This window comes from Oncorhynchus keta, chromosome 19, assembly GCF_023373465.1.
Source record: "Oncorhynchus keta strain PuntledgeMale-10-30-2019 chromosome 19, Oket_V2, whole genome shotgun sequence".
Lineage (NCBI taxonomy): Eukaryota > Metazoa > Chordata > Actinopteri > Salmoniformes > Salmonidae > Oncorhynchus > Oncorhynchus keta.
This window is the reverse complement of record NC_068439.1, coordinates 78974196-78990528: the sequence shown is the minus strand read 5'-3', so window position 1 is coordinate 78990528 and position 16333 is coordinate 78974196.

Here is a 16333-nt window from a genome sequence, read left to right as displayed (position 1 = left end):
GAATTTGTGGGGTTTTGTATGTCCACCCGCCTCTTGAGGATTGACCACAAGTTCTCAATGGGATTAAGGTCTGGGGGGGTTTCCTGGCCATGTACCCAAAATATCAATGTTTTGTTCCCCGAGCCACTTAGTTATCACTATTGCCTTATGGCAAGGTGCTCCATCATGCTGGAAAAGGCATTGTTCGTCCCCAAAATGTTCCTGGATGGTTGGGAGAAGTTGCTCTCTCTTACTTGCAATTCATCTGATCACTCTTCATAACATTCTGGAGTATATGCAAATTACCATCATATAAACTGAGGCAGCAGACTTTGTGGAAATTAATATTTGTGTCACTCTCAAAACTTTTTGGCCACGACTGCACTTGTCCTCTTGCTCAGTTGTGCACCGGGGGCTCCCACTCCTCTTTCAATTCTGGTTAGAGCCAGTTTGCACTGTTCTGTGAAGGGACAGAGCGTTGTAGATCTTCAGTTTCTTGGCAATTTCTCATAAGGAATCGCCTTAATTCTCAGAACAAGAATAGACTAATGAGTTTCAGAAGAAACTTCTTTGTTTCAGGCCATTTTGAGCCTGTAATCGAACCCACAAATGATGACGCTCCAGATACTCAACTAGTCTAAAGAAGGCCAGTTTTATTTTATTGCTTCTTTAATCAGTACAACAGTTTTCACATAATTTTCACATAATTGCAAAAGGGTTTTCTAATGAGCAATTATCCTTTTAAAATGATAAACGTGGATTAACTAACACAACGTGCCATTGGAACACAGGAGTGATGGTTGCTGATAATGGGCCTCTGTACGTCTATGTAGATATTCCATAAAAAATCAGCCGTTTCCAGCTACAATAGTCATTTACAACATGAACAATGTCTAGACTGTATTTCTGATCAATTTTATGTTATTTTACAGGACAAAATGTGCTTTTCTTTCAAAAACAAGGACATGACATTGACCCCAAACATTTTTGAACGGTAGTGGATGTATAGTTTTTTGTTTTGCTCTTGGGCAACGGTGTCTAGATGGAATTTGTATTCGTGGTCCTGGCAACTGGACCTTTTTTGGAACACCATTATTTTTGTCTTACTGAGAATTACTGTCCAATCAAATCTAATTTTATTGGTCACATACACATGGTTAGCAGATGTTAATGCGAGTGTAGCCAAATGCTTGTGCTCCTAGTTCCGACCGTGCAGTAATATCTAACAAGTAATCAAACAATTTCTCAACAACTACCTTATAAACATAAGTGTAAAGGAATGATTAAGAATATGTACATAGCAATATATGGATGAGCTATGGCCGAACAGCATAGGCAAGATGCAGTAGATAGTACAGAGTACAGTATATACATATGATATGAGTAATGTAGGGTATGTAAACATGATACAATGTATGGATGAGCTATGGCCGAACGGCATAGGCAAGATGCAGTAGATAGTACAGAGTACAGTATATACATATGAGATGAGTAATGTAGGGTATGTAAACATTATATAAAGTGGCCTTGTTTAAGTGACTAGTGATACATTCATTACATCCAATTATGAATTATTAAAGTGGCTGGAGATTGAGTCAGTATGTTGGCAGCAGGAACTCAATGTTAGTGGTGGCTGTTTAACAGTCTGATGGCCTTGAGATAGAAGCTGTTTTTCAGTCTCTTGGTCCCAGCTTTGATGCACCTGTACTGACCCCACCTTCTGGATGATAGCGGGGTGAACAGGCAGTGACTCGGGTGGTTGTTGTCCTTGATGATCTTTTTGGCCTTCCTGTGACATTGGGTGAAGTAGGTGTCCTGGAGGGCAGGTAGTTTGCCCCCGGTGATGCGTTGTGCAGACCTCATTACCCTCTGGAGAGCCTTATGGTTGTGGGCGGAGCAGTTGCCGTACCAGGCGGTGATACAGCCCGACAGGATGCTCTCGATTGTGCATCTAAAAAAGTTTGTGAGTGTTTTTGGTGACAAGACAAATTTCTGTTGCGCCTTCTTCACGACGCTGTCTGTGTGGGTAGACCATTTCAGTTTGTTCTCCCCCTCTAGGTCAGGGCCCAGGTCTGACAGAATCTGTGCAGAAGATCTAGGTGCTGCTCTTGGTGCCTCCTTGGATGGGGACAGAAGCACCAGATCATCAGCAAACAGTAGACATTTGCTAGTGCTCGCGCCAATTTGTTGATATATATGTTGAAGAGGGTGGGGCTTAAGCTGCATCCCTGTCTCAACCCCCGGCCCTGTGGAAAGAAATGTGTATGTTTTTTGCCAATTTTGACCGCACACTTTTTGTTTGTGTACATAGATTTTATAATGTCATATGTTTTTCCCCCAACACTACTTTCCAACCATTTTGTATAGAAGATCCTCATGCCAAATTGAGTCGAAAGCTTTTGTGAAATCCCCAAAGCATGAGAAGACTTTGCCTTTGTTTTGGTTTGTTTGTTTGTCAATTAGGGTGTGCAGGGTGAATACGTGGTCTGTCGTATGATAATTTGGTAAAAAGCCAATTTGACATTTGCTCAGTGCATTGTTTTCACTGAGGAAATGTACAAGTCTGCTGTTAATGATAAAGCAGAGGATTTTCCCAAGGTTGCTGTTGACACATATCCCACGGTAGTTATTGGGGTTAAATTTATCTCCACTTTTGTGGATTGGGATGATCAGTCCTTGGTTCCAAATAGTGGGGAAGATGCCAGAACTGAGGATGATATTCAAGAGTTTAACTATAGCCAATTGGAATTTGTGGTCTGTATATTTTATAATTTCATTAAGGATACTTTTATTTTTATTTCACCTTTATTTAACCAGGTAGGCTAGTTGAGAACAGGTTCTCATTTGCAACTGCGACCTGGCCAAGATAAAGCATAGCAGTGTGAACAGACAACACAGAGTTACACATGGAGTAAACAATTAACAAGTCAATAACACAGAGAAAAAAGGGAGTCTATATACAATGTGTGCAAAAGGCATGAGGAGGTAGGCGAATAATTACAATATTGCAGATTAACACTGGAGTGATAAATGATCAGATGATCAGATATTGGTGTGCAAAAGAGCAGAAAAGTAAATAAATAAAAACTGTGGGGATGAGGTAGGTGAAAATGGGTGTGCTATTTACCAATAGATTATGTACAGCTGCAGCGATCGGTTAGCTGCTCAGCTAGCTGATGTTTGAAGTTGGTGAGGGAGATAAAAGTCTCCAACTTCAGCGATTTTTTGCAATTCGTTCCAGTCACAGGCAGCAGAGTACTGGAACGAAAGGCGGCCGAATGCGGTGTTGGCTTTAGGGATGATCAATGAGATACACCTGCTGGAGCGCGTGCTACGGATGGGTGTTGCCATCGTGACCAGTGAGCTGAGATAAGGCGGAGCTTTGCCTAGCATGGCCTTGTAGATGACCTGGAGCCAGTGGGTCTGGCGAACGAATATGTAGCGAGGGCCAGCCGACTAGAGCATACAAGTCGCAGTGGTGGGTAGTATAAGGTGCTTTAGTAACAAAACGGATGGCACTGTGATAAACTGCATCCAGTTTGCTGAGAAGAGTGTTGGAAGCAATTTTGTAGATGACGTCGCCGAAGTCGAGGATCGGTAGGATAGTCAGTTTTACTAGGGTTGGCAGCGTGAGTGAAGGAGGCTTTGTTGCGGAATAGAAACCCGATTCTTGATTTGATTTTCGATTGGAGATGTTTGATATGGGTCTGGAAGGAGAGTTTGCAGTCTAGCCAGACACCTAGGTACTTATACAACCACATATTCAAGGTGAACCATCAGTGTGGTGATGCTAGTCAGGCATGCGGGTGCAGGCAGCGATCGGTTGAAAAGCATGCATTTGGTTTTACTAGCGTTTAAGAGCAGTTGGAGGCCACGGAAGGAGTGTTGTATGGCATTGAAGCTCGATTGGAGGTTGATAGCACAGTGTCCAATGACGGGCCGAAAGTGTATACAATGGTGTCGTCTGCGTAGAGGTGGATCAGGGAATCGCCCGCAGCAAGAGCAACATCAACAACACAGGCCTTTTTGGGTTGGAGGGTTTGTATTTTGTCCTGTAGTTCATTCAATGTAATTGGAGAATCCATTAGGTTCTGGTCGTCTTTAACAGCTGATTCTAAAATGTGTATTTGATCACGTATATGTTTTTGCTCTTTGTTCTCAGTTACAGAGCCAGAACGTTTGGAGAAGTGGTTTATCCATACAACTCCATTTTGTATTGATAGCTCTTTGTTCTCAGTTACAGAGCCAGAACGTTTGGAGAAGTGGTTTATCCATACAACTCCATTTTGTATTGATAGCTCTTTGTTCTCAGTTATAGAGCCAGAATGTTTGGAGAAGTGGTTTATCCATACAACTCCATTTTGATAGCTCTTTGTTCTCAGTTATAGAGCCAGAACGTTTGGAGAAGTGGTTTATCCATACAACTCCATTTTGTATTGATAGCTCTTTGTTCTCAGTTATAGAGCCAGAATGTTTGGAGAAGTGGTTTATCCATACAACTCCATTTTGTATTGATAGCTGTTTGTTCTCAGTTATAGAGCCAGAACGTTTGGAGAAGTGGTTTATCCATACAACTCCATTTTGTATTGATAGCTCTTTGTTCTCAGTTACAGAGCCAGAACGTTTGGAGAAGTGGTTTATCCATACAACTCCATTTTGGATTGATAGCTGTTTGTTCTCAGTTACAGAGCCAGAACGTTTGGAGAAGTGGTTTATCCATACAACTCCATTTTGTATTGATAGCTCTTTGTTCTCAGTTACAGAGCCAGAACGTTTGGAGAAGTGGTTTATCCATACAACTCCATTTTGGATTGATAGCTGTTTGTTCTCAGTTACAGAGCCAGAACGTTTGGAGAAGTGGTTTATCCATACAACTCCATTTTGGATTGATAGCTCTTTGTTCTCAGTTATAGAGCCAGAACGTTTGGAGAAGTGGTTTATCCATACAACTCCATTTTGGATTGATAGCTCTTTGTTCTCAGTTATAGAGCCAGAACGTTTGGAGAAGTGGTTTATCCATACAACTCCATTTTGTATTGATAGCTCTTTGTTCTCAGTTATAGAGCCAGAACGTTTGGAGAAGTGGTTTATCCATACAACTCCATTTTGTATTGATAGCTCTTTGTTCTCAGTTATAGAGCCAGAACGTTTGGAGAAGTGGTTTATCCATACAACTCCATTTTGTATTGATAGCTCTTTGTTCTCAGTTATAGAGCCAGAATGTTTGGAGAAGTGGTTTATCCATACAACTCCATTTTGTATTGATAGCTGTTTGTTCTCAGTTATAGAGCCAGAACGTTTGGAGAAGTGGTTTATCCATACAACTCCATTTTGTATTGATAGCTGTTTGTTCTCAGTTATAGAGCCAGAACGTTTGGAGAAGTGGTTTATCCATACAACTCCATTTTGGATTGATAGCTCTTTGTTCTCAGTTATAGAGCCAGAACGTTTGGAGAAGTGGTTTATCCATACAACTCCATTTTGGATTGATAGCTCTTTGTTCTCAGTTATAGAGCCAGAACGTTTGGAGAAGTGGTTTATCCATACAACTCCATTTTGTATTGATAGCTCTTTGTTCTCAGTTATAGAGCCAGAACGTTTGGAGAAGTGGTTTATCCATACAACTCCATTTTGTATTGATAGCTCTTTGTTCTCAGTTATAGAGCCAGAACGTTTGGAGAAGTGGTTTATCCATACAACTCCATTTTGTATTGATAGCTCTTTGTTCTCAGTTATAGAGCCAGAATGTTTGGAGAAGTGGTTTATCCATACAACTCCATTTTGTATTGATAGCTCTTTGTTCTCAGTTACAGAGCCAGAACGTTTGGAGAAGTGGTTTATCCATACAACTCCATTTTGTATTGATAGCTCTTTGTTCTCAGTTATAGAGCCAGAACGTTTGGAGAAGTGGTTTATCCATACAACTCCATTTTGTATTGATAGCTCTTTGTTCTCAGTTATAGAGCCAGAACGTTTGGAGAAGTGGTTTATCCATACAACTCCATTTTGTATTGATAGCTCTTTGTTCTCAGTTATAGAGCCAGAACGTTTGGAGAAGTGGTTTATCCATACAACTCCATTTTGTATTGATAGCTGTTTGTTCTCAGTTACAGAGCCAGAACGTTTGGAGAAGTGGTTTATCCATACAACTCCATTTTGTATTGATAGCTCTTTGTTCTCAGTTATAGAGCCAGAACGTTTGGAGAAGTGGTTTATCCATACAACTCCATTTTGGATTGATAGCTCTTTGTTCTCAGTTATAGAGCCAGAACGTTTGGAGAAGTGGTTTATCCATACAACTCCATTTTGGATTGATAGCTGTTTGTTCTCAGTTATAGAGCCAGAACGTTTGGAGAAGTGGTTTATCCATACAACTCCATTTTGGATTGATAGCTCTTTGTTCTCAGTTATAGAGCCAGAACGTTTGGAGAAGTGGTTTATCCATACAACTCCATTTTGGATTGATAGCTGTTTGTTCTCAGTTATAGAGCCAGAACGTTTGGAGAAGTGGTTTATCCATACAACTCCATTTTGGATTGATAGCTGTTTGTTCTCAGTTACAGAGCCAGAACGTTTGGAGAAGTGGTTTATCCATACAACTCCATTTTGTATTGATAGCTGTTTGTTCTCAGTTATAGAGCCAGAACGTTTGGAGAAGTGGTTTATCCATACAACTCCATTTTGTATTGATAGCTCTTTGTTCTCAGTTATAGAGCCAGAACGTTTGGAGAAGTGGTTTATCCATACAACTCCATTTTGTATTGATAGCTCTTTGTTCTCAGTTATAGAGCCAGAACGTTTGGAGAAGTGGTTTATCCATACAACTCCATTTTGGATTGATAGCTCTTTGTTCTCAGTTATAGAGCCAGAACGTTTGGAGAAGTGGTTTATCCATACAACTCCATTTTGTATTGATAGCTCTTTGTTCTCAGTTACAGAGCCAGAACGTTTGGAGAAGTGGTTTATCCATACAACTCCATTTTGTATTGATAGCTCTTTGTTCTCAGTTATAGAGCCAGAACGTTTGGAGAAGTGGTTTATCCATACAACTCCATTTTGGATTGATAGCTCTTTGTTCTCAGTTATAGAGCCAGAACGTTTGGAGAAGTGGTTTATCCATACAACTCCATTTTGGATTGATAGCTCTTTGTTCTCAGTTACAGAGCCAGAACGTTTGGAGAAGTGGTTTATCCATACAACTCCATTTTGTATTGATAGCTCTTTGTTCTCAGTTACAGAGCCAGAACGTTTGGAGAAGTGGTTTATCCATACAACTCCATTTTGGATTGATAGCTCTTTGTTCTCAGTCACAGAGCCAGAACGTTTGGAGAAGTGGTTTATCCATACAACTCCATTTTGGATTGATAGCTCTTTGTTCTCAGTTATAGAGCCAGAATGTTTGGAGAAGTGGTTTATCCATACAACTCCATTTTGATTGATAGCTCTTTGTTCTCAGTTATAGAGCCAGAATGTTTGGAGAAGTGGTTTATCCATACAACTCCATTTTGTATTGATAGCTCTTTGTTCTCAGTTATAGAGCCAGAACGTTTGGAGAAGTGGTTTATCCATACAACTCCATTTTGGATTGATAGCTCTTTGTTCTCAGTTATAGAGCCAGAACGTTTGGAGAAGTGGTTTATCCATACAACTCCATTTTGGATAGATAGCTCTTTGTTCTCAGTTATAGAGCCAGAACGTTTGGAGAAGTGGTTTATCCATACAACTCCATTTTGGATAGATAGCTCTTTGTTCTCAGTTATAGAGCCAGAACGTTTGGAGAAGTGGTTTATCCATACAACTCCATTTTGGATAGATAGCTCTTTGTTCTCAGTTATAGAGCCAGAACGTTTGGAGAAGTGGTTTATCCATACAACTCCATTTTGGATAGATAGCTCTTTGTTCTCAGTTATAGAGCCAGAACGTTTGGAGAAGTGGTTTATCCATACAACTCCATTTTGGATAGATAGCTCTTTGTTCTCAGTTATAGAGCCAGAATGTTTGGAGAAGTGGTTTATCCGTACAACTCCATTTTGGATAGATAGCTCTTTGTTCTCAGTTATAGAGCCAGAATGTTTGGAGAAGTGGTTTATCCGTACAACTCCATTTTGGATAGATAGCTCTTTGTTCTCAGTTATAGAGCCAGAACGTTTGGAGAAGTGGTTTATCCATACAACTCCATTTTGTATTGATAGCTCTTTGTTCTCAGTTATAGAGCCAGAACGTTTGGAGAAGTGGTTTATCCATACAACTCCATTTTGGATTGATAGCTCTTTGTTCTCAGTTATAGAGCCAGAATGTTTGGAGAAGTGGTTTATCCGTACAACTCCATTTTGGATAGATAGCTCTTTGTTCTCAGTTATAGAGCCAGAACGTTTGGAGAAGTGGTTTATCCATACAACTCCATTTTGTATTGATAGCTCTTTGTTCTCAGTTATAGAGCCAGAACGTTTGGAGAAGTGGTTTATCCATACAACTCCATTTTGGATTGATAGCTCTTTGTTCTCAGTTATAGAGCCAGAACGTTTGGAGAAGTGGTTTATCCATACAACTCCATTTTGTATTGATAGCTCTTTGTTCTCAGTTATAGAGCCAGAACGTTTGGAGAAGTGGTTTATCCATACAACTCCATTTTGTATTGATAGCTCTTTGTTCTCAGTTATAGAGCCAGAACGTTTGGAGAAGTGGTTTATCCATACAACTCCATTTTGGATTGATAGCTCTTTGTTCTCAGTTATAGAGCCAGAACGTTTGGAGAAGTGGTTTATCCGTACAACTCCATTTTGGATTGATAGCTCTTTGTTCTCAGTTACAGAGCCAGAACGTTTGGAGAAGTGGTTTATCCATACAACTCCATTTTGGATTGATAGCTCTTTGTTCTCAGTTATAGAGCCAGAACGTTTGGAGAAGTGGTTTATCCGTACAACTCCATTTTGGATTGATAGCTCTTTGTGTTGTTGTTTGTTTAGAGTTTTCCAAATTTCCCAGAAGTGGTTAGATTCTATGGATTCTTCAAACCCATTGAGCTGATTTCTGGCGTTCCTTCTTTTTCCGTAGTGTATTTCTGTGTTGTTTTTGAGATTCACCATGGTAAAGGCGTAGTCTCAGGTTTTTTGGGTCTCAGCAAGGGCTGATGTCAAGGTTTTACTGCTAACCTATAAAGCATTACATGGGCTTGCTCCTACCTATCTCTCTGATTTGGTCCTGCCGTACATACCTACACGTACGCTATGGTCACAAGACGCAGGCCTCCTAATTGTCCCTAGAATTTCTAAGCAAACAGCTGGAGGCAGGGCTTTCTCCTATAGAGCTCCATTTTTATGGAATGGTCTGCCTACCCATGTAAGAGACACAAACTCGGTCTCAACCTTTAAGTCTTTACTGAAGACTCATCTCTTCAGTGGGTCATATGATTGAGTGTAGTCTGGCCCAGGAGTGGGAAGGTGAACGGAAAGGCTCTGGAGCAACGAACCGCCCTTGCTGTCTCTGCCTGGCTGGTCCCCCTCTTTCCACTGGGATTCTCTGCCTCTAACCCTATAACAGGGGCTGAGTCACTGGCTTACTAGGGCTCTTTCATACCGTCCCTAGGAGGGGTGCGTCACTTGAGTGGGTTGAGTCACTGATGTGATCTTCCTGTCTGGGTTGGCGCCCCCCCTTGGGTTGTGCCGTGGCGGAGATCTTTGTGTGCTATACTCAGCCTTGTCTCAGGATGGTTGGTGGTGGAAGTTATCCCTCTAGTGGTGTGGGGGCTGTGCTTTGGCAAAGTGGGTGGGGTTATATCCTTCCTGTTTGGCCCTGTCCGGGGGTGTCCTCGGATGGGGCCACAGTGTCTCCTGACCCCTCCTGTCTCAGCCTCCAGTATTTATGCTGCAGTAGTTTTGTCGGGGGGCTAGGGTCAGTTTGTTATATCTGGAGTACTTCTCATGTCCTATCCGGTGTCCTGTGTGAATTTAAGTATGCTCTCTCTAATTCTCTCTTTCTCTCTTTCTTTCTCTCTCGCGGAGGACCTGAGCCTTGGGACCATGCCTCAGGACTACCTGACATGATGACTCCTTGCTGTCCCCAGTCCACCTGGCCGTGCTGCTGCGCCAGTTTCAACTGTTCTGCCTGTGATTATTATTATTTGACCATGCTGGTCATTTATGAACATTTGAACATCTTGGCCATGTTCTGTTATAATCTCCACCCGGCACAGCCAGAAGAGGACTGGCCACCCCTCAGAGCCTGGTTCCTCTCTAGGTTTCTTCCTAGGTTCTGGCCTTTCTAGGGAGGTTTTTCCTAGCCACCGTGCTTCTACACCTGCATTGCTTGCTGTTTGGGGTTTTAGGCTGGGTTTCTGTACAGCACTTTGACATATCAGCTGATGTATGAAGGGCTATATAAATACATTTGATTTGATTTAGTTGGATAGGTTTCTCAATTTCTTTGTTAGGTTTTTGCATTCTTCATCAATCAATTGTTGTTAATTTTCTTAGGATGTCTGCTTGAAATTTTTAGATTTGATAGGGAAGTTGATATATTGTTTAGGTTTTCGACTTCCAAATGTACAGCTTTATAGTGAAACCTTTTGTCCAGGAAAATGTCTAGAAGAGATTGAATTTGTTATTGCCAAATTGTTTTTTGGTAGATTTCCAGACTACATTCCTTCCATCTATAGCATTTCTTAATATTATTCAGTTAATTTAGCTTTGATGCCTCATGACTGAGTATTCCTCTGTTCAAGTAGACTGAGATTTTGCTGTGATCTGATAGTGGCATCAGTGGGCTGACTGTGAACGCTCTGAGAGACTGATAAAGTAGTCTACAGAACTACTGCCAAGAGATGAGCTATAGGTCTACCTGCCATACAAGTCCCCTCGAAGCCCACAGTACCATTGACTATGTACATACCCAGCGTCCGACAGAGCTGCAGGAGTTCTGACCCATTTTTTGGTTGGTTGTCATAGTTGTGTCTAGGGTGGAATATGGGGGAGGGAATGCTGTCACCTCCAGGCAGGTGTTTGTCCCCCTGTGTGCTGAGGGTGTCGGGTTCTTGTCCAGTTCTGGCATTTAGGTCGCCACAGACTAGTACATTTCCCTGGGCCTGGTAATGGTTAATCTCCCCCTCTAGGATGGAGAAGATGTTATTGTTAAGGTATGGGGATTATATTGGGGGGATATAGATAGCACACATTTCTCTGTTGAGATAATTTCCTTCTTTTTTTCTAACCAGATGTAAAATGTTCCTGTTTTGACTAATTTAATGGAGTGAGTTAGGTCTGCTCTATACCAAGTTAGTATACCCCCTGAGTCGCTTCCCTGTTTCACACCTGGTAGTGTGGTGGATGGGACTACCAGCTCTCTGTAACCTAGAGGGCAACCAGTGGGTCCATCTCCTCTATACCACCCACCTGGTAGTTTGGTGAATGGGACTACCAGCTCTCTGTAACCTTGAGGGCAACCAGTGGGTCCATCTCCTCTATACCACCCACCTGGTAGATTGGTGAATGGGACTACCAGCTCTCTGTAACCTAGAGGACAACCAGTGGGTCTGTCTCCTCTATACCACCCACCTGGTAGTTTGGTGAATGGGACTACCAGCTCTCTGTAACCTAGAGGGCTACCAGTGGGTCCATCACCTCTATACCACCCACCTGGTAGTTTGGTGAATGGGACTACCAGCTCTCTGTAACCTAGAGGACAACCAGTGGGTCTGTCTCTCTATACCACCCACCTGGTAGTGTGGTGGATGGGACTACCAGCTCCACCCACCTGGTACCACCCAGTAGTTTGGTGAATGGGACTACCAGCTCTCTGTAACCTAGAGGACAACCAGTGGGTCTGTCTCCTCTATACCACCCACCTGGTAGTGTGGTGGATGGGACTACCAGCTCTCTGTAACCTAGAGGGCAACCAGTGGGTCCGTCTCTATACCACCCACCTGGTAGATTGGTGAATGGGACTACCAGCTCTCTGTAACCTAGAGGGCAACCAGTGGGTCCGTCTCCTTTAAACCATGTTTCTTGTAGGATGACAATGTCTGTATTTCTAATTTGTTTGATGAAGTCTGGGTTCCTGCTCTTTAGGCCACAGGCAGAGTACCTCAGTTCGTGTATATTCCAGGTTGAGACAGTAGAAGCTTTGTGTTCCATAGTGTCTGGTATTGTTTCTGTTGTTGGTTTAGGCCCCGGACCATCACAGTGAGCAGAGCATGTTGAGCATCTCTCTCTCTCTCTCTCTCTCTCTCAATTACTCTCACTCATTTTAGTCTCTCAACCACACAAGAAGCAGTTTAGTTAAATTGTGGATAATCGTTTCAGCAGTCTTTCCCATACACCTCTCCTCCATTTCCAATAAGCAGCTCTTAGCCATTAATATTTAGCCACATTCTTGACACTAATCTAGACTTTGGCTGAATGAAGAATATGTTTGTTTTAACAATTGGCAGCTTGTCTAGTTTACAGTTCTGCCTCTCTCACTTCCAATTATGCACCCACCTGTGTGTGTGTGTGTGTGTGTGTGTGTGTGTGTGTGTGTGTGTGTGTGTGTGTGTGTGCGCATGCGAGTGAGCGAGCGAGGGTGTGCATGCATTCATGCGTGCCTGTGTTTGTATGCATAGGTATGTGTGGAGGGACTGGACGAACATAACAAATAAGATATATTTTAACATATATAAGTAGAAGAAAAGGACTGCAGCTTCAAAATGGCCTGTTTATCATTCAGCAGGGAGAGAGATCTGGCCTGTTTATCATTCCGCAGTGAGGGAGATCTGGCCTGTTTATCATTCCGCAGTGAGAGAGATCTGGCCTGTTTATCATTCCGCAGTGAGGGAGATCTGGCCTGTTTATCATTCCGCAGTGAGGGAGATCTGGCCTGTTTATCATTCAGCAGTGAGGGAGATCTGGCCTGTTTATCATTCAGCAGTGACGGAGATCTGGCCTGTTTATCATTCAGCGGTGAGGGAGATCTGGCCTGTTTATCATTCTGCAGTGAGGGAGATCTGGCCTGTTTATCATTCAGCAGTGAGGGAGATCTGGCCTGTTTATCATTCAGCAGTGAGGGAGATCTGGCCTGTTTATCATTCAGCAGTGAGGGAGATCTGGCCTGTTTATCATTCCGCAGTGAGGGAGATCTGGCCTGTTTATCATTCAGCAGTGAGGGAGATCTGGCCTGTTTATCATTCAGCAGTGAGGGAGATCTGGCCTGTTTATCATTCAGCAGTGAGGGAGATCTGGCCTGTTTATCATTCAGCAGTGAGGGAGATCTGGCCTGTTTATCATTCAGCAGTGAGGGAGATCTGGCCTGTTTATCATTCAGCAGTGAGGGAGATCTGGCCTGTTTATCATTCAGCGGTGAGGGAGATCTGGCCTGTTTATCATTCTGCAGTGAGGGAGATCTGGCCTGTTTATCATTCAGCAGTGAGGGACATCTGGCCTGTTTATCATTCAGCAATGAGGGAGATCTGGCCTGTTTATCATTCAGCGGTGAGGGAGATCTGACCTGTTTATCATTCAGCAGTGCACACCTCTCCTCCTCTCAGGGAGCTCTGGAGTGGAAGGAGAAGAGTGACTCACTCTGGAGTGAACGCACCGCGGAGAAGAGAAGAGGTGGGAGGATGACATCACTACAGTCATAACACTGAAGAGTTGCCTTAAAGCTGCTGCCGATCACAGATAGACACACACACACACACACACACACACACACACACACACACACACACACACACACACACACACACACACACACACACACACACACACACACACACACACACACACACACACACACACACACACACACACACAGAGAGAGAGAGACAGACAGACAGAGAAACAGACACAGAGGAAACAGACAAACACAGAGAGAGAAACAGACACATACACACACACACACACACACACACAGAGAGAGATAAAGACACACACAGAGAGAGAGAGAGATAAAGACACACACAGAGAGAGAGATAAAGACACACAGAGAGAGAGAGAGAAACAGACACATGCACACACACAGACACACAGAGAGAGAGAGAGATAGACACACAGAGAGAGAGAGATAAAGACACACAGAGAGAGAGAGAAACAGACACATACACACACACACACACACACACACACACACACACACACACACACACACACACACACACACACACACACACACACACACACACACACACACACACACACACACACACAGAGAGATAAAGACACACACAGAGAGAGAGAGAGATAAAGACACACACAGAGAGAGAGATAAAGACACACACAGAGAGAGAGAGAGAAACAGACACATACACACACACACACAGAGAGAGAGATAAAGACACACACATTCTCCCTCCCCATCTCCACCCACCACCAATGTCAAACTCCTCCTCAACATGCACACTGAGCCCTCCTCTCCTCCCTTCATCCTCCCTCCTCCCATAACAACACAGAACATCGCCCTCCTCCCTTCATCCTCCCTCCTCCCATAACAACACAGAACATCGCCCTCCTCTCCTCCCTTCATCCTCCCTCCTCCCATAACAACACAGAACATCGCCGCCCTCCTCCCTTCATCCTCCCTCCTCCCATAACAACACAGAACATCGCCCTCCTCTCCTCCCTTCATCCTCCCTCCTCCCATAACAACACAGAACATCGCCCTCCTCTCCTCCCTTCATCCTCCCTCCTCCCATAACAACACAGAACATCGCCCTCCTCCCTTCATCCTCCCTCCTCCCATAACAACACAGAACATCGCCCTCCTCCCTTCATCCTCCCTCCTCCCATAACAAGAACATTGTTTTCTGTTATGAGGAAATGTTTCAGATGTTTGTTTTTGGTTTGTCTAAAGGGTAACTAGAGGAGGGTTAGGGGGAGGAGGGGGGAGAGTGGTGGTCAGGCGAACTAGAGGAGGGTTAGGGGGAGGAGGGAGGAGAGTGGTGGTCATGCTAACTAGAGGAGGGGGGAGAGTGGTGGTCAGGCTAACTAGAGGAGGGTTAGGGGGAGGAGGGAGGAGAGTGGTGGTCAGGCTAACTAGAGGAGGGGGGAGAGTGGTGATCAGGCTAACTAGAGGAGGGTTAGGGGGAGGAGGGGGGAGAGTGGTGGTCAGGCTAACTAGAGGAGGGTTAGGGGGAGGAGGGAGGAGAGTGGTGGTCAGGCTAACTAGAGGAGGGGGAGAGTGGTGGTCAGGCTCACTAGAGGAGGGTTAGGGGGGGGGAGAGTGGTGGTCAGGCTAACTAGAGGAGGGTTAGGGGGAGGAGGGGGGAGAGTGGTGGTCAGGCTAACTAGAGGAGGGGGGAGAGTGGTGGTCAGGTTAGCTAGAGGAGGGTTATGGGGAGGAGGGGGGAGAGTGGTGGTCAGGCTAACTAGAGGAGGGTTAGGGGGAGGAGGGGGGAGAGTGGTGGCCGGCTAGGACACAGTCACACTCTGACAAGATTTTTGGGATGGGGGCTAAGGTGTAGAAATGGAGGAGCGGAGGCGATTTCAAACTGTGGCCCTGTGCTGTGACAACGACAGTGTGTGTGTGTGTGCTGTCTTCCCTAAAGGCACAGCTTGGTCCCAGCTCCCGGCCCTGGGATGCCATGATAGCACAGAGGGACGAGGGGAGTGTGATTAATCTGTAGCCCCCCCCCCTACACACACACACTCTCTTTCACAAATACACTATCACGAACACACACACTCTCTCACACACACACACTCCCTCCTACTGTTCCTAAATGCGATTGAATGGGGCCTGATGAAAGACAGTTGGATTAGTTCTAGAAGCATCTGTGAGATGGTGTAGGTTAAGATGCAGACAGTGGTTCTTTCATAACATCCCAACTGTATCCCAAATGGCACCATATTCCCAATATTTTGCATTACTTTTGACCAGGGACCAACAGGGAATGGGGTGCCATTTGGGACAGCCCCAATCCCATGTATCTTCCTCTAATCTCTATAAATAACCACTAGAGCCTCTGGACATCGAAGCCACCTAATCAGGAACTGATTTAGACCTGGAATATCAGGTGGGTGATTCCCCTCTAATCAGGGACTGATTTAGACCTGGGATATCAGGTGGGTGATTCCCCTCTAATCAGGAACTGATTTAGACCTGGGATATCAGGTGGGTGATTCCCCTCTAATCAGGGACTGATTTAGACCTGGGACATCAGGTGGGTGATTCCCCTCTAATCAGGGACTGATTTAGACCTGGGATATCAGGTGGGTGATTCCCCTCTAATCAGGGACTGATTTAGACCTGGGACATCAGGTGGGTGATTCCCCTCTAATCAGGGACTGATTTAGACCTGGGACATCAGGTGGGGGATTCCCCTCTAATCAGGGACTGATTTAGACCTGGGACATCAGGTGGGGGACCCCTAATGGGGGATTAGACC